This window comes from Hibiscus syriacus, unplaced genomic scaffold (genome assembly GCF_006381635.1).
Source record: "Hibiscus syriacus cultivar Baekdansim isolate YM2019G1 unplaced genomic scaffold, ASM638163v2 tig00005294_pilon, whole genome shotgun sequence".
In the NCBI taxonomy this organism is placed as follows: domain Eukaryota; kingdom Viridiplantae; phylum Streptophyta; class Magnoliopsida; order Malvales; family Malvaceae; genus Hibiscus; species Hibiscus syriacus.
The window spans coordinates 224,961-241,031 of NW_024062052.1; the positions used below are offsets into that span (position 1 = coordinate 224,961).

The following is a 16,071-nucleotide window of genomic DNA, read 5'->3' on the forward strand; positions in this document are numbered from 1 at the left end:
ACAACTAAAACATACTAAAAGTTTTATCAATGAAATGTTCAAGTTATCAAGTCTACTGCTATCTGATCTATTAGTTTGTTATGTTCTACTTTAGTGAGTATACTCGTATACTCACTCTCTATTCTATGGTAGACGTCATGGTACAACTGAGGGTTATACATCTCGAAGCTCACACACCCCTCTAGTCTACCAAGAATGTAGCCCCCAGAATCTCTACATTAGACACCATATTCCCAACTAGCCCACACCTTGAGTGCCAGACCTTGCGCCCAAATTATTCAACTTAAAATGCCTTACGCACTCCCTAAGGATATCTGGACTGAATCTATATTTTCGACTCTACTATCTTTTCTAAAAGAACTCGGGTGTCTTGTTCGTTTTCCCGAACATTCAAACAAGGCTAGTCTTATTTCACCATATTTTATTTTGGTTTCTACATTTGAATTAAACATTTATAAATGTTCTCACTTGTACTCTTATTTGATAGAAATTATAAGCTTTTGGGAAACCTCACTTACCTCTATACTTTCTCTTAACTTAAAGCTCATTTCCTATCGTTGGTATCGATATTGGCCTTACAATATCGATACCCTTGCTTGCCTCTACACTTACTCGTGCTTTAAAGCTCAAACCATATCCTTGGTATCGATACCAGCCTTACGGTATCAATACCAGCCTTACGGTATCGATACCCTATCCAAGGTATCGATAACCCTACAACTACTTCATTAATTGTATCCCAAATTTAAAAACCTTATATAACACTTATTTTAGTGTTTTAGACTTATTCGTTCCCATTTATGGTCATACTATGAGTCTAGGGCCTCTCGGGCAACGTTTTGGCCAAAACCAACTAAAAGTATCGATACTAGCTCAAGAGTATCGATACTCCTGCAAAAGTTTCGATACTTTATATAAGTAACGGTACTTTTAAACATTATGTTCTACCCAGTTTCAAAACTTTCTGGTATCAATACTCTTGCCTAGAAACTCATGAATTTGCCCAAAACGAAGAACAAGTATCAATACTATCTTTATAGTATCAATACTCTACTTGCAGAAGTCATAAAACACATACGAAAATACTATATTTCAATCCTAAAGACCCTAGTGAGGTCCCCAAACATTATTTAAAGTCTTATGTGATTACAAGGAGCATAAACAATGATTTATATCATGCTTATAACATAAATCATGTAATCTACCATTAACATATATCATTAGGCTTCATAACTTACTCTTAAGCTAGAACTCATTTCTAATGACCACTACGAGTATGAAAGAGTTGAAAGTATGTTACCTGGCCTCATTGGTTACTAAAATCTCCCTCAACTCAACCAGTAGTCACCTTACCTTTATCATTTACTTTAGAACTTCACTCACCTCATTGGTTAATCAAAACAAAACTAGGGGTTACTAACTTGTCTTTGACTTGGAATCTAAGTTAAAACACTCTATACTACTTAATATTACTCAAAACAAGCTTGAATCTCTAGTCTCATTTCAAACTCCCAAAAACTCATTTTGAAAACAAATTCTAAAACTTATAAAATTGAGCTTAAAACAAAACTTAAAGGATGGAGAGAAACATTCTTACCTTGGCTAAACCAATCTAAGATTTGAATGCTTGAACTTGACTTTTGAAAGGAATAAGAAATGGAAACTAATGGAAGGAAGGAGAATAATGGGTGAGATATTATAGGGGGTTGGTTTACGTGAATGATATAAAAATGAGGGGAAAAGATATCAGCTTTAACAAAAGGGGTAAAATACACTTTTGGTCCATCTCCTTTTAACTCACTTTTAAAATCATCATTTTCCTAACTCTTGGGCCTTAATTGATCCCATTACCCTAATAACTTGGTCCAACTATCTTGAGAGGTCTAATTGGCTTGACTTAAAGGTCTCGAATTAACTCAAACTACTAACCTAGGTTTCGTGGTATTACAACTATAGTTCCCAAGATGAAACGTTTCATAGCTTGTAAAAAATCTGGTAGCTCATTGTATGATGTATCCCAATCGCCATATATCAACCTTATTGTCTTCTCCTTCACATACCAAACTAGTTTGTATTTTATATTATATTTGAATTGGTCACGAATAGATGCAACTAACACCAAATAAGGGATCTTTGGATTTTGTTCAACTAACACATTCACATATTGGCATATTACATCGGAATCTAATAGTCGGTGGTCTTATTCGTTGGAGTTTCATAAATATGTGTGAGAGAAATTATACCTTGTAATGACCTAAGCATCTTGCATCGATATTTTGGACACTCTGATCAGCCACTTACACTCGGGGCCATATTTAACACAATTCACATACAGAGTTTTCTGGTTGGACTCTACAACCTTGTAATTTACATGGCCTTTTATGCAATACTCTTTAATCGTCAATGTAGCTTCATTTTTTTCCTCTAAATTGCTTCCCAATAGATAATTCACCCGAGTTTTCGAATGATTCAGTTACGTAGCCAGAAGTCAAATGTGGCATCTCTAGAATTCATGTGCCCTCATCGTATCATAATCTATCATGTACATATGATGAGTAGGTTGATACGATGTCGGATATTCATCATTGGCTAAATAAGCTTCACCACCATTGAAAATAGTGTCATCGTTAACCAAATCAGTTTTTTCATCTTCGCATCATGTGTTTCTCCCCAACGATTTTCAGTGTCAATATCAACAGTTGGTTCCAGATGATGTATGTTTCTTGCCCCATTCTCTGCTGTTGTCGATGTCCCACTGACTTCATTTGCCCTTTCCAACATTACCATAAAATTATTTATCGACCTATATGTCGGGTCCTTAAACTCACTTCCGAAAGTCATTTGAGATGAATTTTCAACCACATTTTTTACGACCTATAAACATCAAATATTTTATGCACCTTAACAAATAATTCAATAACTGAAATATTTGTTGAGTCATGTATTTCAATCATGATTCTAATATCAGCGTCTTCTTCAAGTGGTATTGCAACATATGTGATTGGATTGGGACATATCATAAACATGTACCTTAACCCATCAATTGTAGCTCGTATTTTTCTTTCTATCATATCCTTCATTTCTATAAATAAGATGTTTCTTTTAAACATCATATTTACAGGTGTTTTACACTAAAAACATCGATCTCATTCTCTACAATTTGTCCATTATAATAGATAATCATGAAAAATTTATTGCTCAATTTTCCCTACATATGATATATATATATAATATATATAACAAATAAAATAAAATATTCTAACAATATTTTTCTATTATCTAAATAATAATTAATTTTTTAATACTATTTTCAATAATTAATAAGTTAAAATGATCTAACTATTTGATCATTTGTAATCCAAATACTAAATTAATACTATTAAAATTTTATACTAATGATTCAGAAGTCAAATAAAAACAAAAAATAGTAATACTTCAAATAAAATCTATTCGTACTTATTTGATAACTTTTTCCCCCAACTTGATTTACTAAAAATATCTCGAAACAACTTTTTACTCTCTCTTTAATCTGTAAATGAACTCAACGATATTATTTAACAGAATAATATGAGATAAAATATAAAAATTTATATAAATCATTCGAATACTTACTCAAAAAAATTATCATACAAATTTGTTAAACTTTTTCTCAAATGCTCCAAATGTTCGTTCTTCCAACTGCTTGTTTCCTTTTTCGTTTTTTATTATTTTTTCTTCAATCAAATAACCCATCCCATACGTATATACATCTAAAATTATATTTTTATGCAAAGCTGATTTTACACGCATAGCTGGGCATGGGGACCTCTGCAAAGTATTGGGAAATGAAATTGTTAGGTCTGCAATTGTTGCATAGGAACAGTTAGAGGTGTTTAAATCTGGGTATTAGGGTTTTCGGATAGTTGAAGTATCAGGTATTTGGGTCTTCGGGTAATTTATTTGTCAGTTTGTGTCCTGATTTGAATGTTGCACCATATCTGATATTTTTTTTATTTTTAAATTATTAATTTAAAATATATATATATATACAAATTTAAATATTTAAAACCTCGAATTACATATTTTAACATCCGAACATAAAATTTAAAATTTTAAAATATAAAATATAAAATATAATAATCTATAATATAAATAAAACATAAAAATTAATAACTAACTAGGATAAATATGAATTATGATAGTCATTAACAACCAATTACTAAACTATCAAAACTTAATCCAGATATTAAATTATAATCACAACCCATTTATATAATTTAAATATCTTGACTTTAATTACCTAGACTATCAAAACTTAATCCAATTATAATCCAATTACAAATTAATTCAATTAAATTAATATCATATTTGATAGTCATAATCCAATTACTAAACTATCAAAACTTAATCTAATTATAATCCAATTACAAATAATATCAATATTTATACAAATTATCATGTTAATGGTCTAATAATTGAATTATATATATATATATATATAATATATATTATAATATATATATATATATATATGACTAATCGGGTTACTCGGGTAACTGGATACCCGGAAAAATTCAATTTTGTTACCCGGGTCTGACCGGAAAATGTCAGATCAGGTATCGGACCTGATCGGGTAATTTTTTAAAAAAAGTATCCGATTTTTTACGTTCAGGTTGGCAAGTAGGGTCAACTGGGTCGGATATTTTTTCACACCTCTAGGAATAGTGCTTCATTATTCACTCACGGGCAGCAGTTGTGCATGTAGCAGCAATGTTGCACGGCTCTGCATGGGAGCAGAGATGTCTGCTGAAGACGCATGAAAATCTTGTAGTCTTCACCTTGAAGACGTGTAGAAATCCTGGGGTCTTCAAATTTCGAAGATGTGTAGAAAGCATGAAGAGTTTGGCTTGAAGACGTGTAGAAAGCATGGAGTTTTCCAAGTCGCATGGATTGTTATTGGTCTTCAAAGATTACTGTAAAATTCACTCTATTTGAGGAAATAAACGATGAGTGGATTATTTGGAGAAATAGTTATTCCAAAAGCATTATTCCAACACTTTTGCCCCTGATGACTTGATGCAATTCATGTGTCTTTTAATCATAATAACAAATATATTGATTGAAACTTATAAATATGATGTATGTCTTTAATACAAATTGATAAGAACCTTGGGAGAATCACACCCCAAAAGCTAGCCACTAGAGCAAAAGACTGTCGGCCCGTATACACCCACAAAGAAATCTCATACTCTACTATGGAATTCAAGCCCCACACCGCGATTAGGCACGTTACAAAGAGAAATGGAAGAAATGATTGCACAAATATGTGGATTTATATGGTAATAAAGAAAGCAAATTTTACTTGTGCTTTCCCTCAAAATAAAACAAATATATGAGTCTCAACATCACCTTTTGCTCAAGACTATGGAGGCCACGGCAGCACAATAAATATGGAGGTTGAATTTTCTTGATTTTTCTATCAAAATATCATGAACACTTGGCTTTAATATAATTAAATGAATAAAAATTCATTTAATGGGAAATTACCAACTTACCATTACTAAATCATGATAATTACTAAATTATTCATGTTCATGCTTTCAGTATCCCTTACATAAAGTCAAAGATGAACAAAATTTTATTCATTTTTCCAACTTAGTTCTTGTACTTTTTGAAAATTGCAAATTGGTCACTAAAATCCAACGGTCTCGATTTAACATGAAAAATCAATTTCAAATCCAATGATCCATGTTAATTTCCATCATTATATAATAAGAAAATAATTTCATTAACATTTTTCTATCATCCTTCAGAATTTCTTGAATTTTTTATTCAATCCGATCATTTGAATTTTTTTCTCAAACTTTACTGATTTATAGCTTCTAATACAAATTTCGGATCAAAAAGATGAAACCAAGAAAATTCATTTTTATGGGTAAACTATTCATTTACGGGATAAAATTTCTTTCTAAAAAAATTATTACTTTGGTCCCTAAATTTTTTCCAAGTTTATACTTTAGCCACTAAACTTTTAAAAATTATATTTTGGTCATCATCATTGGGTATTACAAATTGTATCCCTAAACTATGATTCTCCTTTTAAATTAGTCCCTAAACTTTTGGAAAATTTAATTTCATCCCCAAATTCACCCAAACATATATAAATGTATATGGAATGTCAAAAATGTAATTCCGCTTTGACTCTGATGCAAGGGGAATTTTGTTTCATAGAGGTTTCAAAATGCCTTAAGCACTGCTCTCTTAGGTAATTCCCCTTGTAACCAAAATGAAAAAATGAAGGCCGGTGCCTATATCCGTAACCATAAGACAAAGGTAAGCAAAACTCGACTTCGAAAAATCAAAATTTTTAATTTGAAAAAACTCGACTAGAATTAACTTTAAGTTATAATTTCATAAACTCGACTCGACTCAAAAGATTTCAAGCTCAAACAAAAAAAAATACAACTCGAATAACTCAAATTTTTAATTATTAGTGAATTAATTTTAAAATTTGAGTTGACTCCCTCAACTATATTATAAATATATATCATATATGAAAAAAAATATAAAGAAATACACACATATTGTATATAATTATAAAAATCATTTAAATTAAAATCAAATAATATTATAATATTATAAATATTTATAATTAAATTTAAACAGAAACTCAAAAAATTCGACTCGAATTTTATTAACTCGACTGACTCTGAAAAAAATTTAAATCAATTTCAAATTGTCAAATAAAACTCAACGAATGACTCAAAAAAAAATTTAGTCAAGTCAATTGTTCACCCATCAACCCGGCAGGTCGTCCAGTTTATTATACAGATTAAATTAAAATAAAAGGATCAAACTAACAACATTAATTAGCAATTTCAACAGGCTCGAACCCTTTCTCAATGGATGCCTTCACAGCATCCAACACCAACTGTGTCTTCCTGCTAAATGTAGGCCACTTTTTATCTGGCTTTGCACCATTCTTTTTAATATCTTGAACCAACTTAGCAAACTCCCTCACCATGCGCACCTCCTGAGGTAGATCCGTGGTCACCGAATGTTCGCTCGGACACGGCGTCCATCCAGTCACGAGGTCGTTGAATCCCGGTTTCGCGGATGCGATATAAGAGGCCTCGTGCTCTTGGTAAGGAATGACGAAATCGGTGAGATGCAACGTTCCGAATGTTCCGATGGCGGTGATGTTCATTGTCAAACTTTCTAAGAAAGAGCAGTGGAAGGTTGCGGTTTTGCCATCTTCCCACAGCAGTGAAGCCCCACACTCCAGTATCACCCCTGCTTCATTAAGAAGAGCCCCTCGCAAGGCTGTTGCAGTTTTCGGCAGCTCGTAGTCGGCTGCCCACAGGATAGAGCAGATGCAGTACCACCCCACGTCACTAAGTGCACCAAGAGCATTTAGATCGGGCTTCACACGGATGTCGTTCTTGAGAAAATCAGGATCGGTAAATAATGAGAGGCAGCTGTTTACCTGAGAAAATCAACACAACGTAACAGAATGATCATTTAAAATATCTTATTAGGCCGCAACAAAAGAGAATTAGATTATATTACGAGCAGAGACAGCAACGTAATGTTTATCAAGGTCACCACAATACTGGATCCGTAATTTAGAAACATAGTCAGTATTTTTAGGAAACAAATCAAGTCATAACGTCCGTAACCTCTACATGGCAGCACCGCGATAGCAGTTTAGTACTTTGATTATGAGTAAACTTAATTACTAACATATTACATGCAATAACCCCAAAACTTAATTACTAACGTATTACTTGCATGCAAGAACCCCAACTCATTTTAACAATTTATTGGCAAAGTTTTAATCTTGTTCGTAATTAGGAAAGAAAATTCATTGAGGCGAAACCTAGGGAAAAAGTTTACCGTTTTAAGCTGACCAAACCGCTCCTTATCTTGCAAAAACTCTTTCATTTTCTGGGTCCTGGGGTGATGCAACCACATGGTTCCATCCATAATCTGAACCCCATTTTCCTCGAAAGCCTTCATAATATCATCAAACTCGGCCACATGCAAGGCCACGGGCTTCTCCATCAGCAGATGCTTCTTCTTCTGAGCAGTCAACACTGCCCATTTGAGGTGTAAGCCGCAGGGCAGGGGCATGTAGACGGCGTCGATGTCGGGGTCGTCCAAAAGGGACTCGTAGGGAGCCGTAGATCTTGGCTTCAGGCGGGAAGCCATTGGCCTTGGCGAAATTGGCGGCTTTGTCGATGGAGCGGCTGGCGACGGCAGAGAGAGTAGCGTTGGGTGCAAGTGCTATGGCTCGGGAGACTTTGCGGGCTATCTCGGCGCAGCCGATGATTCCAAATCTGATCGGAGAATCAGTCATTTTTTGGGTGGGAGGAAGAGAGAAAGAAACAAAGGTGAGAGAGTGGATGTGATAGATAACAGATGAAAGGACGTGTTGTTCGATGACTCATGTATCCTTTATTCACCTTTGAGGAGTCATTCTTCTCAATTATTTTCATGCTTCTAGAATTCATCATTGATATTTGGTAGAATTCAAACTTAATTTTGGATGATTGAAACGTGGCAGCAAAGTAATGCCTAGATAAAAAAATTATTTTATGATTCTGATTCATTACAGATTTTAATAAATAAAAAATTTAAATTTTAAAATAACCTTTAAATAATTGTTTATTATTTACACATAAAATTGAAATAAAAAATTATCTTAAAAAATATAAAATTATTGTTAATTGAGACCAAGAATGATGTGTCTTAACAATTTTTCTGCATGGATATTGCAATATGCACTTGTATAATTAGGCGGCTGCAATTACATGGTTGAAAAGTCAAAGGTGGCAGGCTGGCAGCAAACCAGCAAAGTTTGAAATTGCTAGAAAGGTGAAAAGCAAATAACGAAAACAGATGAAAATTTCATCAAGGCAAGCAAGCATTATTTGGAGGAAACTAACAGCATCCGGAGGACTCAGTTGGTCTTTAATCACTATATAATATTTAATTAAAAATGCATTTTTAAAATATTTTTACCATATAATAGTAAAACGAGCTTCCAAACACCACGGATATAGATCAAATAGGCCATATTCTTTGGATTGTTTTAAATAACAATTGAAGAGAGCAGAGCGTAAAAAGTTCTAAAATAACAGAAATCTACTTCACAACACGGCTGCGAACATTAGTTAATAAGAGAGACGACCCACACATAAGTCCAAGAACGTATACCAGATTTGGAGAATGTATTGGCTAACCCAGCAGGTTAAACAGGTTTACCCTTCTAGGGTACAAAAAGACAAGTAAAACGCCATCAACACTAACAAATAATCGAATGTCAGACAATGAGAAGATTAGACGAAATTTTCATTTTCATTTTCCTCTCTCTCACGTATTCTTGAAACAAACTCATAGATATGACAGTGATGAGATTTGCTACAGAATCTATAACAAATTATAATTTTACAAGCATTGTGGATGTCAATGAGAACCCACATCTGTTTTTTGTTCCGTCTTCTTCCAGAAAGCTAAAAAAATCCGATGGAAGATCGACGCTGTTGACAATAGTTGTATTCAAAGAGTGCTATGATGGCTGCTGCATCTGATCTTGCCGAAGTGCCTGTTGGAGTTGAATGACCTGTTGGCGCTGTTCAGGTGGCAATGAATTCAGCTGTTCTGGCGTTAGGTTTAACACTTGCTGCAGTAAGACGGACTCGACATCGGGAGCCAGCTGTGGCTGTCGGAGAAACAAAACAATGGTATCATAAGTTTCACAATTAACATCAAATCAGCCACATTGAACTATGAATGCAAATCAATTCACATTGACCAATATGGACTTGGCACCGTTATTGCATTGGCTTTGTACAAAACCTATCTAATCCCTACCATTCAAACTCCAAGAATGAATTTTCTGCCATTAAAGACTGTATAAACTATGCATGAGTAAATGAACTCAAAGTAGATGAGGTTTTTAACTTTTATATCAAGTTTAATACATTACCTGATAAACCTGCTTTCCAGCATATTGCACCTCTTCTGTTCTAGGTACTAGTTTATCAGGTGCTGAATCAACACCAAATGTTTGTGATGTTTTGAATCCACATATATTGGACACATTCGACCCTAATGGGAGAGAACTGCTTTCCCCGCCATCTAATTTTGCCTTTTTCAAAGGCCAATTTACCGCCTCTGAAGGATTTCGAACAATATTTGATTTTTCCACAACGCCAGGTGTTTTAGAGGGACCAGGCTGTTATAAAAAATGAAAAACAGAAGTTAATAAGAAATGCCGGGAATGGATATTAGAAGAAATAAAACCCAGTGTGTTCTACCAACTTGAAAAAGATACAGCCAATGCTACAGCTCAAGAAGATCAGAAGAAAGAGGACTGGTGTTTGCCTGTGGAAAGGGAGGAGAACAGAAGCAGCAAAGGATCCGTCGAAATGTTCAACAAAAGAAAAAGAGCACACACGTTACCTAAAAAATACATCTGGGACTGCTAAATTCCTAAATTCTCAAATCTAATGATTCTCTCAACAAAATTATATAAGAACAAATCAGAACATAATCTAAAGGTGCATGCTTTTAATAAACATAAATTAAAACTAAAATTTCTCTGGTGGTATGTTCTAGTTCCAAGTTTGTGAAAGAAGCTTTTGTACCTGGAAGCTGGTGTCTGATAAGGAGGGATGAGGTGCAGGGGCTGATTTCATGACAGCATTTGGCAAAACCACCTGACCGCCATGACTTAAATTAGCAGTTGCAAGATGTCTTGAGTGTGGCAATGAAGGGTGCAAATGCTGGTTCAAATATGAAGAATTTGCCATAGGAATTTGTGGTCTAACAGAGGTGTTTATAGAAGGAAGTTTGGGAACTACAGAATGTGCAGCAGCTGGTAGTAGAACATGATTGCTGGAATGTTATGGAAGTTGTGTCCGAGGCTGCAAGGTCGACTGTAGGGTTGCAGAAAATTGGTTGCAAGCTAAAGAATTATGAGGCATAGAAGATATTTGACTTTGTACTTTTGGAATCAAGGCAGTCTGAGCCATCTGAAAGAGAGAGAGTGTGATGTTGGCTGCTGACTATGCTGGGCATCCTGCAATGGACTCTGTGCATGTTGACAAAGAAGCTGTCGTATGTTTGGCATCTTTAACTGCAAAATTCAAAAGAAAATTTTTATTTTATGCCATACGGTTTCAAATCACAGAATAAACGAACATTTTTTTTGAGACAATGAAACAAACCATTTGGGGGGTGAACATTCCAAGCATTACCTGTGCCTGAAAAACAAAGGCAAAGTAAGACCGAATCTGACTTTATCAAATAGTATCTTCAAATGTTTGAATCTTCCGTAAGAACAAAGAACACCATAAAAAATACAAGGCTTAAATATACAAAAGGTGCCCAACCTATGCCCTTTTTCCAGTTTAGTTCCTAACGTTTATTTCGTTCCAATTTGGTGCCTAATGTTTCATTCCGTTACTCAAAATAGATCAAGCCATGACGGACCGTTAAGTTTGGTCGTTAAGTGACACATGTCATAATCTGGTAATTTTAAAAATTTTATTTAAAACTAAAAAAATTAAAATTATATATATATATATATATATTTAAAAAGAAAACACAAATTTTGAAATAAACCCAAAACTTTGAAAACCTTCATTTCAACCCCTAAACACATGTTGACCGTCGTCTTTTGCCGTCGATGAAGCAACACCCGACCTCCCCTCCCCTTGACGACCAAAACCCCCATGAAATCGTGAACGATCAAGGTCGATCGGCCGTCCAAATTGCGTGGGATCGCGATTTTCATCCTAGTGTTTGCGGGATATAAAACGTTGATTCATCATCGATCGGTCACGATTTTATGGGGGTTTTGGTGGCCGAGGGGAAGAGAGGTCGAGTGGAGCTTCGTCGACGGCAAAAGGCAATGACCAGCATGGGTTTAAAGGTTGAAATGAAGACTTTCAAAGTTTTGGGTTTATTTCAAAATTTACGTTTTTCTTTTAAATAAATAAATATATATATATATATATATAATTTTAATTTTTTAATTTTAAATAAATGGTCAAGTTTTGACCACCGATCAGCTAGCCCATTCAAATTTGCTTTAAGTCACTTCATCTCTATTTTGAAGCAGAAATAATCAGCTGGATATTCTAAACACAATATTGCTGTTGTGAAGAGTATTTTATTCAGTAATATGAAAACAATGTTTCTGAATAACAACTGCCATTTTTGCCCCGAAAGAGAGCATTGTTCATATTCCTTCCCAGAGACAAAATTAATGATAATTTGAGACATATCTAAAACGAAAACAAAAATGTAAAAAGTAACCAATCAAGTATAAACATAAAAGGTTTAAATTTAAAACAACAATTTGATTTTTTTGGAATTTGGAGTGTTTCAAGGATATATTTAATCAAGGGAATCTGGATGAAATTTATGAGAAAAATACCAACTATCTGAGATAAATCTCTCTCTTCATATTTTCTTATAAAGAAAGACCAAACAATGAAAAATACCTGAAAAACAGCTTTCAGCAACTGAGGTTTTGAAAGCAGTAGCTCACGAGCTCTTTCCTTATTTTGTGAAGCCATTTTCTGTTGAAACAAGACGTGAAAGAATACCATTAATTAAAGAAAAAGGAGGAATGATCTGTATAACAGTTTGTATTGCTCAAAGTATACCTTCAGCTCAGACATAATTTCATTCAGCTGGCTCTTAGACATTTTGGCAAGATGGAGCGTTAGAGGGTCAGTAGCTGGTGCTGGCTGACCCAGTAAAGCATTTTGGTTATGTTGCAGACCAGCCTGCACACCACCAAGAGCTTCAGCCAAAAGAGCAGCAGCAGTTATAGCTGAATGGAGACCAATAGGCTGCAGGTGAAAAGATTCACCCTGGACTGCTTGGCCTCCTACTTGTTTTTGAGGGTCTATTATGTGTTGGTTAAAGGGGGGAAATCAGGCTGTATTCCTCCAAAAGAAAATAATCTGAAAGAAACATAAATACTAACCAATATTTGTTGCCAGTCCAGGTCCACCACGGCCCTGCAATAAAACAAGGTTCACTGTTTAAGCTATTATTTAAAAAAACTAATAAGAAAACAGTTATACTGAAGAATCGTAAAAGGTAGGGTAATGTATGTATATAGGCTTTTGTTTCAATGAAATAAGCTTCAGTTACCACCAATGTTATAGAACAGAGAGTTAGATTGTCAATGTGAGTATGTAGCTTTACAGTAGACCTATCACCCAATAGAATGGTTCAAGTAAAGTGACAAAGTCTTAAAAGTTACAATGCTAGAAATTTGCTAAAATATTTAGCAAATATAACCTTGCAAGTACATCTCAACCATGCATTCACATGTGTATAAATAACTTATCACATTGTTCATTTTCCTCTAATTTCAGTATTAATGGTCTAATATAAAAGGCTGAAGGCCCTTCCCAGATATAATGATTAATCTCTTTCTTCGAGCAGGGATATTTATGTGGAGGCAATGGCCCATGATATCAAGTTCATTGTAGTTTTTCCCTTTCTCACTTTTTAAGAGTTGGAATACATTACCAAATAAACATACAGAAATTGAAAAACTAAAAACTTTATATGTGAAACGTGAACTGTATCAAATAATACATACTAAAGAGGAGGCCCCCTTCTAATATATCATACAACAGAATAAAATAAATTTCATCATTAAAGGCTAGGCAGCATAAATAATTTGCATAGATCATTCCTAAGTATCAGTTTAAATACATAGATATCCCAGAGAAAACATACTTTTCCTAGGTAACTGGAATTACACTTAAAATGCAGATATAAACAGTTTGGAATGGAGGAAAACTGGATTTTTATAGGCTTAAATTAAATTGATCTATACTAATTACTAAATAGCTACCTACACCGCCTGTGACATCAAGACCAATGATCATCTAATCATGTTATAACGAACACCACTGTGAAGAAATAGTTCACCTGTTCTCGATTTCTATCAGAGCCTTTGTCATTTTCAGCAAAATCAACTCGTAATTGCCTTCCATTGATCTCATAGCCTTGAAGATTCCTTCGTGCACTTAGAGCTGTCTCTTCATCCTTGTACTCGCAGAACCCATAACCTTTTGGTTTGCCAGTTTCTCTATCAATAACTAATCTGAAATGAAGAAAGAAAATCTAGATATGAATGAATCTAAAATAGAAAAATATCTTCCAAAAAGCAATTTCATCTCATATCTAGTAAACAAAGATTTCTAATGGGAATATTTCATAGTTCATGAACAAGACACCCAAAATATTAGACTGTATTTATATGTTTCTGCCTGGATGTTTAGTGAATACTCGAGTATAACTTTGTTCAATATTCCTAAATAACTTAAAACCCATCATACCTGTCAAGGTCAAAAGATTTTAAATTCTCTACGAAAATATCCGTTGCATTGTACTAGTCCGTAGTCCCAACCATCACTATCAATTATGCAACTACGCAGTTGAAACAATCAGGCAACTCAGTTTGCTTTAAAAGCTTTACATTCAGTAACCAATACCAATTCTATTCAGGCATAGTTACAAACCTAAAAGCTTTTAACTTAAAAGGGGAAATTGAGTTTCAAATGTCGAAATATTCTAAAAAGAAAATTTCAAACCTGAAAGAAACAACAGGGCCAACCTCCCTGCAGATTTCTATAAGCTGTTCCTCAGTAGCATCATAAGGTATATTCCCAACTGCCAACGAAAACAAAAACAAAATAAATACCAAATTCAGTAACTTTGTAAAAAGAAAAAAGCAAACCATCGGATTAAAATCATTTAAAAAATTAAAAAAATCAAATCTTGAGATTATTCGTGATTAATACACAAATATTTCTCAGAAATTAAACAGACAAAAAAACAATCTAAAGAGTAAGAAGCAAAATCAGAGAGGGGAGATAGAGACCGAAAACGCAGCGATGCTGAGGAGCGGCCATGAAAAGGGTATCGAAATCAATATGAGAAGAAGGTGAAGCGGCGCCGCGGCTTCTTCTTCCTCCTCCTCCACGTCGCTCTTTCGAATTCAAAGGTAGGCGCGGCGCTAAAGTGGTTTCTTCGAAGATTTGCTCTTGATTCTCCGTATTTTTCAGTTACGAGAGAAGTGAAGAAGAGAACTAAACGAGGATTTGATTTGCTTGTTGTCTCTGTGAAATCTCAAGGAGAATTTTCAACCAGAGAGAGAAAGGAAAAGAGGGAAGGCTGTTGTTTAATCACTTTTTTATACTAATTTTTCAATTTTTGAGGCTCTGCCCTCTTATGCGTTAACGAGGATAGGACAAATTAGTAGAATTAGATGTTTATAGTTTAGACGACGTAATTGTTTAATAGTTCAAAGGGTTAATTGCATCATATGTTTTGTCTTTAAAAGTATGATTTTTATTTTAAATTAGTCTCTAATTTTTTAAATGTTTTGATTTTACTCTTAAATTATGATTATCATTTTAAAATAGTCATTAAACTTTTAAACATTTCAATTATTCCTAAACTATGATCTTCATTCTAAATTGGACCATAAACTTTTTGTGCATTCCAATTTCACCCCAAACTATACCTTTACGAATAAAATTATTAGATCAAGTTATATTATTATTGTTTAAACTATGGTTAAAATTAATTACCTATTTGGATGAATTTGGGGATAAAAATAAAATATTCAAAAGTTTAATGATTAAATTAGAATGAGATTCATAGTGTGCATATGAAATTAAAATATTCAAAAGTTTAAGGGACAATTTAAAATAAGGATTATAATTTGGGGACATATGATTCAATTAACTCTAATTCATATTCTAACATATTTAATCTTTAAAAATTAAATAACTTATAATGTAACATATAATTACAAAATTATCCTCAATATTTTTACAATTTTTTTAGTCCCTAAAAATAAAGAAATCCCTCTTAATATATAATTTCTTTTAGCATAATTATTTTGGAAAAAAAAGACATCACATGTCCCTGTAATTTAAAAAAATCAATGTGATCATCGTACTATTTTTATCTCAATGTGATCCTCCAACTCATAAAATAAATCTAATGTGGCTTTTTGACCATATTTTTCATCGTTGACTGTTA

At 33.7% G+C, this 16,071-nt stretch overlaps 2 pseudogenes; both read right to left on the bottom strand.

Annotated features, from left to right (window-relative positions):
* Nucleotides 1-6,744: 6,744 nt before the first annotated feature.
* On the bottom strand, nt 6,745-8,420 carry LOC120199058 (annotated as a pseudogene).
* A 1,042-nt stretch (nt 8,421-9,462) lies between these two features.
* Nucleotides 9,463-15,054, bottom strand: LOC120199057 (annotated as a pseudogene).
* Between the last annotated feature and the right edge of the window lie 1,017 nt (nt 15,055-16,071).